This window comes from Tiliqua scincoides, chromosome 1, assembly GCF_035046505.1.
Source record: "Tiliqua scincoides isolate rTilSci1 chromosome 1, rTilSci1.hap2, whole genome shotgun sequence".
In the NCBI taxonomy this organism is placed as follows: Eukaryota; Metazoa; Chordata; class Lepidosauria; order Squamata; family Scincidae; genus Tiliqua; species Tiliqua scincoides.
In genome coordinates, this window is record NC_089821.1 from 110777246 (window position 1) to 110790833 (window position 13588).

Consider the following 13588-nt stretch of genomic DNA (forward strand, 5'->3'; position numbering starts at 1 on the left):
TAGGGAGATGCTCTTTACACTCTCACATAATACCAGAACCAGGGGACATCCACTAAAATTGAGTGTTGGGCGGGTTAGGACAGACAAAAGAAAATATTTCTTTACTCAGCGCGTGGTCGGTCTGTGGAACTCCTTGCCACAGCATGTGGTGCTGGAGTCTAGCCTAGACGCCTTTAAAAGGGGATTGGACAAGTTTCTGGAGGAAAAATCCATTATGGGGTACAAGCCATGATGTGTATGCGCAACCTCCTGATTTTAGGAATGGGTTAAGTCAGAATGCCAGATGTAGGGGAGAGCACCAGGATGAGGTCTCTTGTTATCTGGTGTGCTCCCTGGGGCATTTGGTGGGCCGCTGTGAGATACAGGAAGCTGGACTAGATGGGCCTATGGCCTGATCCAGTGGGGCTGTTCTTATGTTCTTATGTTCTACCTTTCAGAACGGCAACCATCAGCCATTTTGTCCACCAGCAGCAGTTATCACAGCTTTAACGTCAAACTAAACCTTATTCTGTCATTAGTCAAAGCTACACCTCTTTTTACTAAGATGTTTATGTAAAGGTAATAACAAAGCTATTCAGGCTTTTAAAAAGTCTCCCTGTTCCCATAGCTTTGACTGATTCTATCCTGTTCCATCAGAAACCTTTTCTGATCCCAAGGCTTTCATCAGGCCCTTAAAGGACCTCCCTGAATTCACCAAGAAAATGATTTTCTGATCCCATTCTGCTGCATCAAAAAATTTCTCTTGATCCCATGGTTTAAATTCATCAGGAAAAAGATTTTTTTATCCCATTCTGTTTCATCAGAAAATGATTTTCTGGTCTCATTCTGTTCCATCAGAATCCCATAGTTTTAATCAAGCCCTTAAGGCCTTTCTGTTTTTATATACAAGTGACTAGCAGATAATAATATTTTAAATTAGTTGTAGTGGTTTAACTATATCAGAAAGGTTTACACAAAGTTATTTCCAGTTCAAAGTTCAGATTCTCACAGAGAGTGCAAAAAATAGCAGTTTAGCAACAGTTATGTTGCATTTCAAAGGCCAAAGGAAGTCATACAATAGTTATAAGAAATGAAGTCATTGTAATTAAAAGTGCAATGCCATTTGCTGACTGCAGGGAGTATGTGAATTGTATGTGAATTGTATGTGTAACAACAGAACAACAGAATTGTTTCCAGTAAAAAATGTATGTGTTTCAAGAAGAGAACCCCACATTATAATAACACACATACAAGCTTTTCTCTTCTTCTCACTTCTGATAATGTGCTTTCACCCCCCATGTGCTTTTACAGATAATTGCCGGACCCAGAGTAAAAAGGCAAGCTTCATTAATAACTTAGCAGCAAGATTCTGCTATTCTGTTTATTTTCACAGAAATGTTTTAAGTGTCAGCACAGTGCATGAAGATGCGTGGCACTAAAGTTTCCTGAAGACATCCAGTGAACCAAGAACCCCTAATAAAAAGTTCAATGTTGTTGTTCTTATGTTTGTTTTTGCTTTTTATAATTGCGTTAAAAGATAGTCATTTAGCACCCCCCTTAAGGGAGTGCATAGTATGTAACCAAGTTTTTAAACTTTCCCAATGTTTGCATAGCTCATGATGTATTGTCTTATAATGTAAATGTAATTCATGGTGAAATCCCAATGTCCATTTTGCATGGTGTCAAATGACCCCACAATGCCAAATGCTATCTCAAATTTAAATAAATAAAAAGGGGGACAATGTGGTGTTTTTAAGTGCTTAAGCAGAAGCACACAGAAAGCCTTGGTGATATGGCAACAGGCAAACCCTCCCTTGTTATGGCATGCCGACAGGGATGCTAGTTCCCAGGCTGAAGTGTGACAATAGCTGATACAGCACTCTGAGAGAAGAAGCACCCATTGTTCTCACCCCTGTATGAGATTCTAATGTGGCCTTATCTGATAACTGAATGTAGCTGTTAATGTGGCAAGTACAATAAAAACCCAAGAGGAGGCTAGTAGAATCAGCTTTCCTCTCTCTCTGCTTTGAATCTAAAAGTCTGTCTCTCGTCTCTTCCTTGGCTCCTTGATTCTTTCCTGCACTTATCCAGCAACCTAGCCTGGGGGCTTGGTTGCTCCCCCAAGGGTCACTGCAACAGAAAAGGCTTAGTGAACGAGAATGGGGTGATGGAATACAAACAACCAGATTGTGTACTTGGGATCAAAGGCAAAGATTAAAAAAAAAAAGGAACCAACTTCTGACTCAACTACCGTCTTGCAAGGTCATGTATGTCATACATGATATGACTGTATGATCAAGATGACTCAGCTTACTGCTCTCTTGGGTTGAGGGGGAGGGCACCTCAGGAATCAACCATGTCCTTTATGGACAGTGTGGAGTTTTTCCTGAGCTGACAGGAATTCTCCCACTCTGACCTCAAGTGGTTCCATTTGTCCCATTTTGAGCGAGGATGGCTCAGATCTCTCAACAAAGCAACCTGGTTTAAACTTTACAGACCCCCACATTTTCCTGCTTCCATGTCAGGAGGGTTGACTCTTAGTTCAGAGATAATGTGAGAATTAAATGCCATATGTTCAAGGTCAAATAGACTGATGTTCCTGCTACACATTCTAGGTAAAGCCTACCTTTGATAGGCGCAGCAGATATGTGCCGGCACAATGGTGAAAGTGAGAGGATGACTCAGAGTATGCTTATATTAGGTTGTCATTTAGGAGCTGGGTGCCTGAGAACCACGCAAAGCAATTTTTAAACTGCATGGAAGTCAATGTCAGGATTATTCTTAAGTACCAATGCTATGTAGTGTAGAACTGTTTGGAAAATGCTTATATCTATTTTGCAATAAAAAGGGTTATTAGGCTGCACTCCTATTCACATTTACCTGAGGTTAAGCCCCACTGAACACTGTGGGACTTACTTCTGAGTAAATTTGTATAGGATTGTACTGTTAAATTGTTACATTAAAAATCACTTTATTTTCTTTAGGAAATAAAAGTGAAAACCAGCATAGAAGGTGAACAAAGGTATTTATTATTTGGTCAATAAATACTATGCAAAATTTCTAATCGAAGTATTTGAACAGGATCTCAAACTAACTGCGTGACTAACAGGCTATTTAAGCTGCTGTTCTTGCATTTAAGCAGTTGTGTTGCACTGACTTCAGCAGAGCTAAGTATCTCTAAGCACAAATACTCCAGATGAAATAATTTGTGTATTGCTGACCTATAGTCTGATCCTGAAGAGCTGCTGTTGAAGCACATATTTCTTATAATAACCACTGCACCAATACTATGTTTACAGAACAGAAAGTTTCTGTAGCTCCGCAGTGGTGATGTTTAGAGACCTGTGAAGATGTGCTTCTTATAAGGGTGCAAGGTCCCAATATTCATGGCGCTGTGTGTGTTCAAAGAGTCTTATCTAGGTACGTATGTCACAATGATCTCAGTAAGTGTACATACAGGAGGTCTGCAGCATTGAAGTTAGTCCAGTTTAATGCTATTATATATGTCTGTCATACATTTATATATTTCTGTCATACAACAGTGGTGTAAGAGTTGAAATCTTGTCCTCACCCAACTGGAATGACTAGGGGCTAGGATTGCATTTAATGTTTTTTCTTCCATATTTAGCATTTTAATTAAGTTTTCAAGATACTGCACATTGTCTGACTTTGGAAATTCACCTGTTTACTCTGTAAGCCATTGTTTCTCAAACTGTGGGTCGGGACCTATAGGTGGGTTGTGAGCCAATTTCAGGTGGGTCCCCATTCATTTCAATATTTTATTTTTAGCATATTAGACTTGATGCCAACATAGCATGTGACTGCATTTGGGGAGATATGTACTATCAGCAGGTTACAGTGTATATATGCTTTTAACAATGATAGTGGGGCTTACTCCTGCATAAGTGTGGATAGGTCTGTTAAAAATTTTTCCTGGCTTGATGATGTCACTTCTGGCCATGGCATCACTTCCGGCGGGTCCCAACAAATTCACATTCTAAAAAGTGGGTCCTGGGCTAAAACGTTTGAGAACTACTGGTAAGCTATCCAGACTTTATTCCAGCTGTGAAGAGAGGGAGGTTTTCTCACACACACATACACAAAAGATGGTGATGGATCTCAGAAAACAGTAATTTTACAGGAGTGCTCTTTCAAGCAAAATCTAGGGACTATGCAAGGCACAGAGTTGAACACAATTAGACTCCAAACTGGAATTAAACTAGCCAGACAAATATCTAAGCTGTCTAGAGGATGCAGTTCTAAATGACAGGGAAAGAAGTACCATGCTTAATCCATTTTTGTTGTTGCTCAGCAGCAGAAAAGAAAAACACTTTAGCATTGATTGGATAACACCTCCATTGTACTTCAGTCTGTGCTCTTGGAAGATTGTAGTTCTACTTAATAGCATGAAAAATTACATCACTTGCTGTTTACAGTTCCATTTATAGCATGACATAAAAATCCCTCTTGCTTAAAGTTTATGGTGAAATATTTTATATGTTTGGCCTCCCTTCTGTTCTAAATTGAGATATAGCATTCTCACCCATTATATCCCCCTCCGCTGAAGCAATTGTGGTGTTGAAGATGGGGTATTGGTTTTGAATGCAAGAGACAGATGCTCAAATCCGCATTTTAGCCATGAAGCACATGGGTGGCCTTGCTCAAATCCCTTAGTCTAACCCTCTTCTTCAGATTATTGTGGAAAAAAATGAGATAATATATATAATAGACCACACTGATCACCAGCGGGGGGAGGAGGAGAGCATTCAGACACTGTCAATGTTAAGCAACCATGTGCTTTACTACCTGCAAACCTAAGAATGGTACCACTAACCCCTTATGGTTACTAGTGTATGAATGTTTTATAACCTTTGTGAGAAAAACACTACTGTAGTTGGTTACTTACCAATTCTTTTTTTCTTAGAATATTTAAAATACGTATTAGAAAGTCTACTTATGTTCATTATTCATTCAAAAGCACATACCTGACTGATATTTAGGCATATTTGACCTCCTTTGAGTTATTCTGTGTTTAAGTGTTATGCATGCAAGTTTAATGTATAAGTTGTGCAGGATCGAAAACCTGCATAACTGATTGGCCCAGTCTTATGGCTGGCCAATTGGGAAGTGGACTGAGATCCTACCCATCCAATTGGCCCTCTAGTTTAGCCTTGCCAATCAGGTGAACTGAGACTGATTCAACAGCACCAATAGTGGGGAATCTGGGTGGAGCTAAGGGATATAAAGCAAGGGGTGTTTGCCTTGTGTATTCATTGCTAGGTTCTGTTCTGAGGATGAAATAAATGTGTTGAGCTGTTATCTCTTGGCCTTCATTTATTAGCATGAACCCACTATTTAACATAAGTGTATTAACATTCCTTGTTTCTCCTTCATTGAATCTACAAAGATAAACTTACTGACAGCCCAGTCCTAACCTGCTCTGGCCCAGCGGGGCCATGGGGCCCTTGCTATATTTGGTGCCAGTTTGGAGAAAGCTGGAGGTCTCCTTGGGGTAAGGGGATATTTTCCCCATTAGGCCATGTAAAACTCCATCTGCTTTGAAAGCTAGCAATAAAAAGGAACATAAACTGCGGCAAAAGAAATGTAAGAAGGTGATAGGGGAGGCCAAGCGAGACTATGAGGAACGCATGGCCAGCAACATTAAGGGGAATAATAAAAGCTTCTTCAAATATGTTAGAAGCAGGAAACCCGCCAGAGAAGCGGTTGGCCCTCTGGATGGTGAGGGAGGGAAAGGGGAGATAAAAGGAGACTTAGAGATGGCAGAGAAATTAAATGAGTTCTTTGCATCTGTCTTCACGGCAGAAGACCTCGGGCAGATACCGCTGCCCGAACGGCCCCTCCTAACCGAGGAGTTAAGTCAGATAGAGGTTAAAAGAGAAGATGTTTCAGACCTCATTGATAAATTAAAGATCAATAAGTCACCGGGCCCTGATGGCATACACCCAAGGGTTATTAAGGAATTGAAGAATGAAGTTGCAGATCTCTTGACTAAGGTATGCAACTTGTCCCTCAAAACAGCCACGGTACCAGAAGATTGGAGGATAGCAAATGTCACGCCTATTTTTAAAAAGGTAAAGAGGGGGGACCCGGGAAACTATAGGCCGGTCAGCCTAACATCCATACCGGGTAAGATGGTGGAATGCCTCATCAAAGATAGGATCTCAAAACACATAGACGAACAGGCCTTGCTGAGGGAGAGTCAGCATGGCTTCTGTAAGGGTAAGTCTTGCCTCACAAACCTTATAGAATTCTTTGAAAAGGTCAACAGGCATGTGGATGCGGGAGAACCCGTGGACATTATATATCTGGACTTTCAGAAGGCGTTTGACACGGTCCCTCACCAAAGGCTACTGAAAAAACTCCACAGTCAGGGAATTAGAGGACAGGTCCTCTCCTGGATTGAGAACTGGTTGGAGGCCAGGAAGCAGAGAGTGGGTGTCAATGGGCAATTTTCACAATGGAGAGAGGTGAAAAGCGGTGTGCCCCAAGGATCTGTCCTGGGACCGGTGCTTTTCAACCTCTTCATAAATGACCTGGAGACAGGGTTGAGCAGTGAAGTGGCTAAGTTTGCAGACGACACCAAACTTTTCCAAGTGGTAAAGACCAGAAGTGATTGTGAGGAGCTCCAGAAGGATCTCTCCAGACTGGCAGAATGGGCAGCAAAATGGCAGATGCGCTTCAATGTCAGTAAGTGTAAAGTCATGCACATTGGGGCAAAAAATCAAAACTTTAGATATAGGCTGATGGGTTCTGAGCTGTCTGTGACAGATCAGGAGAGAGATCTTGGGGTGGTGGTGGACAGGTCGATGAAAGTGTCGACCCAATGTGCGGCGGCAGTGAAGAAGGCCAATTCTATGCTTGGGATCATTAGGAAGGGTATTGAGAACAAAACGGTTAGTATTATAATGCCGTTGTACAAATCTATGGTAAGGCCACACCTGGAGTATTGTGTCCAGTTCTGGTCGCCGCATCTCAAAAAAGACATAGTGGAAATGGAAAAGGTGCAAAAGAGAGCGACTAAGATGATTACGGGGCTGGGGCACCTTCCTTATGAGGAAAGGCTACGGCGTTTGGGCCTCTTCAGCCTAGAAAAGAGACGCTTGAGGGGGGACATGATTGAGACATACGAAATTATGCAGGGGATGGACAGAGTGGATAGGGAGATGCTCTTTACACTCTCACATAATACCAGAACCAGGGGACATCCACTAAAATTGAGTGTTGGGCGGGTTAGGACAGACAAAAGAAAATATTTCTTTACTCAGCGCGTGGTCGGTCTGTGGAACTCCTTGCCACAGGATGTGGTGCTGGCGTCTAGCCTAGACGCCTTTAAAAGGGGATTGGACAAGTTTCTGGAGGAAAAATCCATTATGGGGTACAAGCCATGATGTGTATGCGCAACCTCCTGATTTTAGGAATGGGTTAAGTCAGAATGCCAGATGTAGGGGAGAGCACCAGGATGAGGTCTCTTGTTATCTGGTGTGCTCCCTGGGGCATTTGGTGGGCCGCTGTGAGATACAGGAAGCTGGACTAGATGGGCCTATGGCCTGATCCAGTGGGGCTGTTCTTATGTTCTTATGTTAACCATTGTACTGATTTCTTGAGAAATGGCCCTTCTGTCCTGGTTGTTATTTATACAGTATTGTCAGTGTACACAATCCCCCACACAGGGTTGCACAGGCAAATTAAATAGGTCTGTCCCTGCATTCAAGCAGCTTACAATTGAAGACAGACAACAGGGCGAACAATGGGGGGGGGAATTCAGGTAACTGTAATTACATATGATTAAAGATTGCTTACAGTTCAAAATGATTACTAAGAGATAAACTATAGGCCACTTGGAATAGGAGGTTTTGAGGAGAGATTTGAAGGGAGAGACAGAGGTGGCACCATATGCATGTTCAAAGATGGAGTTTAATGCACACAGGGCAGTAAAGGAGGACCACCATTTAAGAAATTACTCCATCCATTTTAACCATGACCAAGCACAGAAGGCTATAACCTAATTCAGGACCACAGTGCAGGGGAAGTGTGTGTGTGTGTGTGTGGGGGGGGGGGGTAATCTCTTCACCCTTGCTATGATCTTGATGAAAATCACTCCACCAAAGCTGCTAGGGGAGGGACACTGCGATTGGCACAAATGATAGCACCCTATTCCACTAAGGCTGCAATTCTAATTTACTTGAAAATAAGGTGTGCTGTAACCAATGGAGCTCATCTCCAAATGAATGTCTTCATACCAGGATATCAGTTCATCTCTACATTCCACTTTTAAACCCATTGTTTCCTCTTCTGGTAGGGAAAAATGAACCTCAAAGATAGATAAAAATTTTATATACAATTTTTAATTTAGTGCACCAATTAATTTCTGCTCTCATTTGCACAAGCCTTTTACAAAACAGATTCCTAGCTTTTCTCCTTCTTTGTTCGCCTCTAACTCCTTTGTGAAGTAGGCCCTTTTCATTTGTTACATGCACATAGAAAGATGAAGAGTAGATAGGAGTGCCAGAAGGGCAGCAAGATCTGCACCCCATGCACTCATTCTCTGAAGTAATATTACGGTACATGTTCAAGTGAACAGGCACCGAGCTTTTCAGCCACCACCACAACCTATGCCCCCTCCTGAGCTGCGGAGCCCTGCATGAGCCTCCTCAGTTCTGCACCAGCTCAAATGACTTACTTGTCTGAAAACATACATATAATTGGGTTGCATACAGCAGCCAAATACCAGTAGATCCATGAGCTCAAGACATGGACATCTTAACTGTACATCCTTTGCAGAACGAGATTCAGCAGTTTGAGGATATGGCAGCACCATCTAAGTGGCTGCACTGCTACCTTTAGCACCCTTTTAGGCCACAAATAACACCAATGTTACCCTAGCTTTGTGCAGCTCTTAAACACATGTGTGTGCAAACATGTCTCAACACCAGTGCTGACATCACCATAGTATTATGTATTCTTGTTTTGCAGTAGAGTGCTGGTGCAATATTTGATATGCTGTGTAAAGATTTTGATTAGATTGGTGTACTACACTTGATTGCATCTCAGTAGATTTCTCTACTTCGCTTCCATCAGCTTTTGCTACTCAGGATTTTTTTTACTGCTGTGGGGGCAGAAAAAAGTGTTTTTTTCCTGAATGAATCTGAAACTGTTTTTGTAGAATACACAATTTTAAGATTGCTTCATTCCAATGTTGCTTCAGGTATACATTCAGAGCACATTCACTCCATCTCTTGCAGTGGAAAATACAAGCTTGTGGATAACAAGGGGTGAGTGTGGTTGCCCTGTCTATAGAAATGAATGGGCAACCTAATTGCAGGAGGCTCAGTGGACCCATGAGATTATGTACCAAATTTAGCAAATGTCCTATACCAGCGTTCCTCAGTGTTTGCCCCTTGCTGTACCACTTTGCATAGTCCACCTACTGAAAGTACCACCAGAAGCAAGTAATTGCCAGTTACTTCTGGATTGGGAGGCTAGTCATGATGTAACAAACACGGGTAAGATGCTCAGGGGAGATAGGAGAGTGCAAAAAACGCACGCTGGAGCTGCCCCTCCAAGTCTCCTCCTGTTACATTGCGTTACTGGTCTTGCTGCCAGGTGGCAGGGGTCTGAGAGTCCCTCATGTACCACTGGCCACCATCTTGAGCACCACTGGTTGAGAAATTCTGGTCTATACCATTCTCTAAACCTTATTTGATTCATTATGTTATCTACAGTCTGTTCAACCTTGTTCCCAACAGCAATGCTTATGCATACGTCTCTAGTTTCTACGTAGCAGTGATCACTTTACAAAGTTTCACTTGTTTCCAAACTTTTATTGTCATGGGCACCTGAAGCCTGATCTAGCTGATAATGCAGCTGATCTAGCTGATAATGCAAAAATGTAGTTTTTGATGAAGATTTGCCTTCCCCATCCACATTAAAAGATGCACTCATGCAGTTCACTGCGGCCTGGATAAGCATCAATATATGAAGAAGCATAAATGTATTCACATTATAACACATGCAAAAGTCAGGTTTTTTTTGCTGATTTGATGTGCACGTATAGAATCTCAACTCAAACGTGCAGATTTTGGCTCTTGGGTATTTTTTAAATAACCAGATGTCCTGGTAGTGTTGAGATTTCCAAGGATTTTTACCAGCATTAAAGAAACAACCTGCCAAATCTCCATCAGTTTCTGCTATAAATCTGGCTATATCAGTTCATCTATATTCTTGCCTAAGATATAATCTGGTACTTTAGATAGAACAATTTTTTCAAAACTCTAAGTAAAGCAATGATTTGTATTGATTTTTTTTGTGTGGATGTGATTTATGGTCTCGCATTCAGCTCTTAACTATCGTCCCTGTGCTCCAATTGATCTCCAGTAGATGAACTATTTGCTTCATTATTCTCTTTAACCAATTTAGAGGTATCATCTTATGCATTTGTGTTCAGTAGCTAGAACTGGACAAATTATTCATCGTTCATAATCCCCAATAGGGTAGTTAAAGTCAGCAGGCTGGGACTACACAAGAGTAAAGTCTGGTCCACACGCAACCCTTGTAAAACATGAGAAAGCACTGAAAAATCCTCCATGTGCCTGCCTCTGCTGCTCCCACTGCTATGTTTTGAACCGTGATCGTAATTAAGGTCTCCTGCGCATGTCTTGAGAACGATTGTGCCGGCACAAAACCAAATATTAGAAAGGTTTGCCGTCATGTTCATGTTGCAACTACGCTACAAATGTCAGCCAGGTTTAGATTACAGCAGCTTTAGCAGACAGGTTTTTCCCCATGTATGTAGTCATTTTGGGAAAGTGCTGACAACTATTATAAGTACTAGTAGTAGTGCAGGGTCATTGAGAATAAACTATGCAGGGTTAGTAGTGCAGGGTTGTTAATAAACTATGACACTTAAAAGTTCAGTTTCTCAGAACTAGATGATCACATAGCCATTTTAAAAAAACGTGTCTCGGTAAAGGGAGGGAGGCCGCTATATGCAAACAGCACGTACTGGGTTTGATTATTTAACATTTCACTACAAAAACAGAGCAATTGACACAATACACCTTGCTCCAAGCTGAATGCCATAGGTGGTGGTGGCTGCATGCAAATTTAAGCAGGCTTTTCAAGCTGTTCTCACACATGCCTGATGGTTGTGAGAATTGGCGCTCAGTGGGAGTGTAGCTATTCCTTCTTCAAACCAGCAACTATAGTACTTAGTTTCAAGCTATGATAAAAACACAGCAATATGATGAATTTATATCATTTGGATCACACACCTCCTCCAGTGTTTTTAGCCTAGAAATACTGAATGGTAAGAGATTCGGCTGGTAGAGACTTGCCCAAAGCTACCTAAGTGAGCTTCATGGTGACTGGACCTGGTCAGCCCCCTGTCCAAGCTCAGCGCTTGAACCATTGCACCACCCTGATGCAGGAAAATGAAAATAGCTGTTTGGGCATCAGTGAAGGAAAACTAAATTATAGGTTGAATCCGGTTGATGATATTCCATGACTTCTAGGGCTTGACTCATGGCTATGAGGTAGAAATAGTGTACTATTTCTGGCTGAACTTTTTTAGTTTTCTTCCAGATACAATGATCTGGCCAATGTCCTGCGACAGAACTATTTACCTCCAAGAGTTGGCTAATAAACAAACTAAAGCAATTGGTATTTAGTTTATGAAGTAGTTTATGAAGTTTAGTAGTTTATGAAGTAGTTTAGTTTATGAAGTAGTTTATGAAGCCTGGAAGGGAACCCCATTGCTTATAGGAGCGGTCCTGTTAATTTAGTTTAATTGTTTGTGGGCTTGTGCCAAATGGGCTATGTGTAAGTGAGGCTTGGCTACATACTTAACAGTTTTTAAGTGCCTCAGAGGAATGACACAGACCTTAAGATTGCATTGTGATTTGCTCAGGAACATGGCATCATGCTTCTCAGTTTGTTCGTCAATGAGACCAGTGCAGTGAGTTATGTTCACAGAACATGTCCAATGTTTGTTCTCAGGTTCAGTTTAAATGGTATGGCATGTGTGGAGAGCACCAATAAGCCCTACCCATCTCTGAGGTAAACGTAAGGAAACTTTTGAACATTATTTAGCAGTAACACGAGTTGCCCCAAGTTACACAAAGGACCTGCACACTGGTGTCCATATGGATATGAAGTCCTTTCATACAGATCACGTGACTGGGCAATGTATGGAATAAGGAGCATTTAAACCTTAGTATTTATATACCACTTTTCAGCAGAGTTCACAAAGCGGTTTACAGAGAAAATCAAATAACTAATGGAGCTAATGGCTCTTACCACTTACTTACACCTTCTGCTACTATGGACATTTCAATGACTCAAATGGAGTCATAAGACTAAAGTCAGCCATAAGTGCTCTTATGGCTGAGGAGAAGTGTCTTTGAATAAATTGAGACTGCATAAACCTAACAGCATCTTTGCAAAACATAACTATTAGTCTGTGTTAACTATGACATTTTAAACATGGTGCCATGTGTGGCATGACACAAATTGAACTTTTCAGACATATGGGCAGGAACTTGGTATGTTGGACCTATGCCAAAGACATTGCTGTATGGCTTTCTCCATGACAAAACTGCTAAGATCACCTCACGCCAAGGAAAACATGGCTGAAGACCAATGGAGATATTGTATTTAGGCCAGGGGGGCAGGAGCAATATTTGAAACACTGCCACTTTCATCAACAGATTCTGGCAGTGGAGGGAGTGTAAAATATTCTTGCTTATTCAGGTCCCATTCAGTTTAAAGAACAGGGGCAGGGTTGGAAGAGAAAGCCTGGCCTCATACTTCCTTGCTCTACCTGTGCCAACGCTTTCAATAGTGAATGGGAAGTGATGACTAGGAAATGTCTAGAACAGGGGTGTCAAACCCATTTCATATAATGGACTGAATAGCATTCATGGGACCTGCTGAGGGCTGTGACATCATTAAGGAGGAAGTGATGTCATTAAGCAGATGATGGCCAGAAATAAGAACTTTGTTCTGACATAGGAACTCATTAGCTGCAAATGACCGAAGAGAAATTGTGAAAATCATATTTTCAAGATATGAGCCCAATTATCATGCAGGCCACCCTTTTAGCTGTGCCGCTTCTTCTGCAGTAGCACTTTGTAGCTCGGCACTTTGAGAGGTGCTCTGCAAAGTGATGCCTAAACAGAAGCAGCACCGCTGAAAGGGTGACCGACATAATTAGGTTTTCCAAGCACCTTGGCTGTGCCTCCTTCTCTCATCCCTCTTGATCTGCCTGTTCCTCCATAGTGTTCCTTGCCTTCTGAGACCTCTTTCCATCTCTCCCTTCCAGAGCCTCAGCAGAAGTGGTGCTGCTGAAAGGGAGAGTTCAGTTATCATGGGGGCTGGATAAAGAGCTTCTGAGGGCTAGATGTGGCCTATGGGCCTTATGCTTGACACCCCTGGACTAGAATGTTCCATCCCTACCCAATCCATCAAACTTAATGGGCGATTAGAGAGATAGTAAAGAGTGCATAAAGTCATAGACAAGAATATATCCTAACCACTGAGTAACTCAACAAGAGCATCCATCTATATGGACCATGGTGTTAAGGTCTCCATG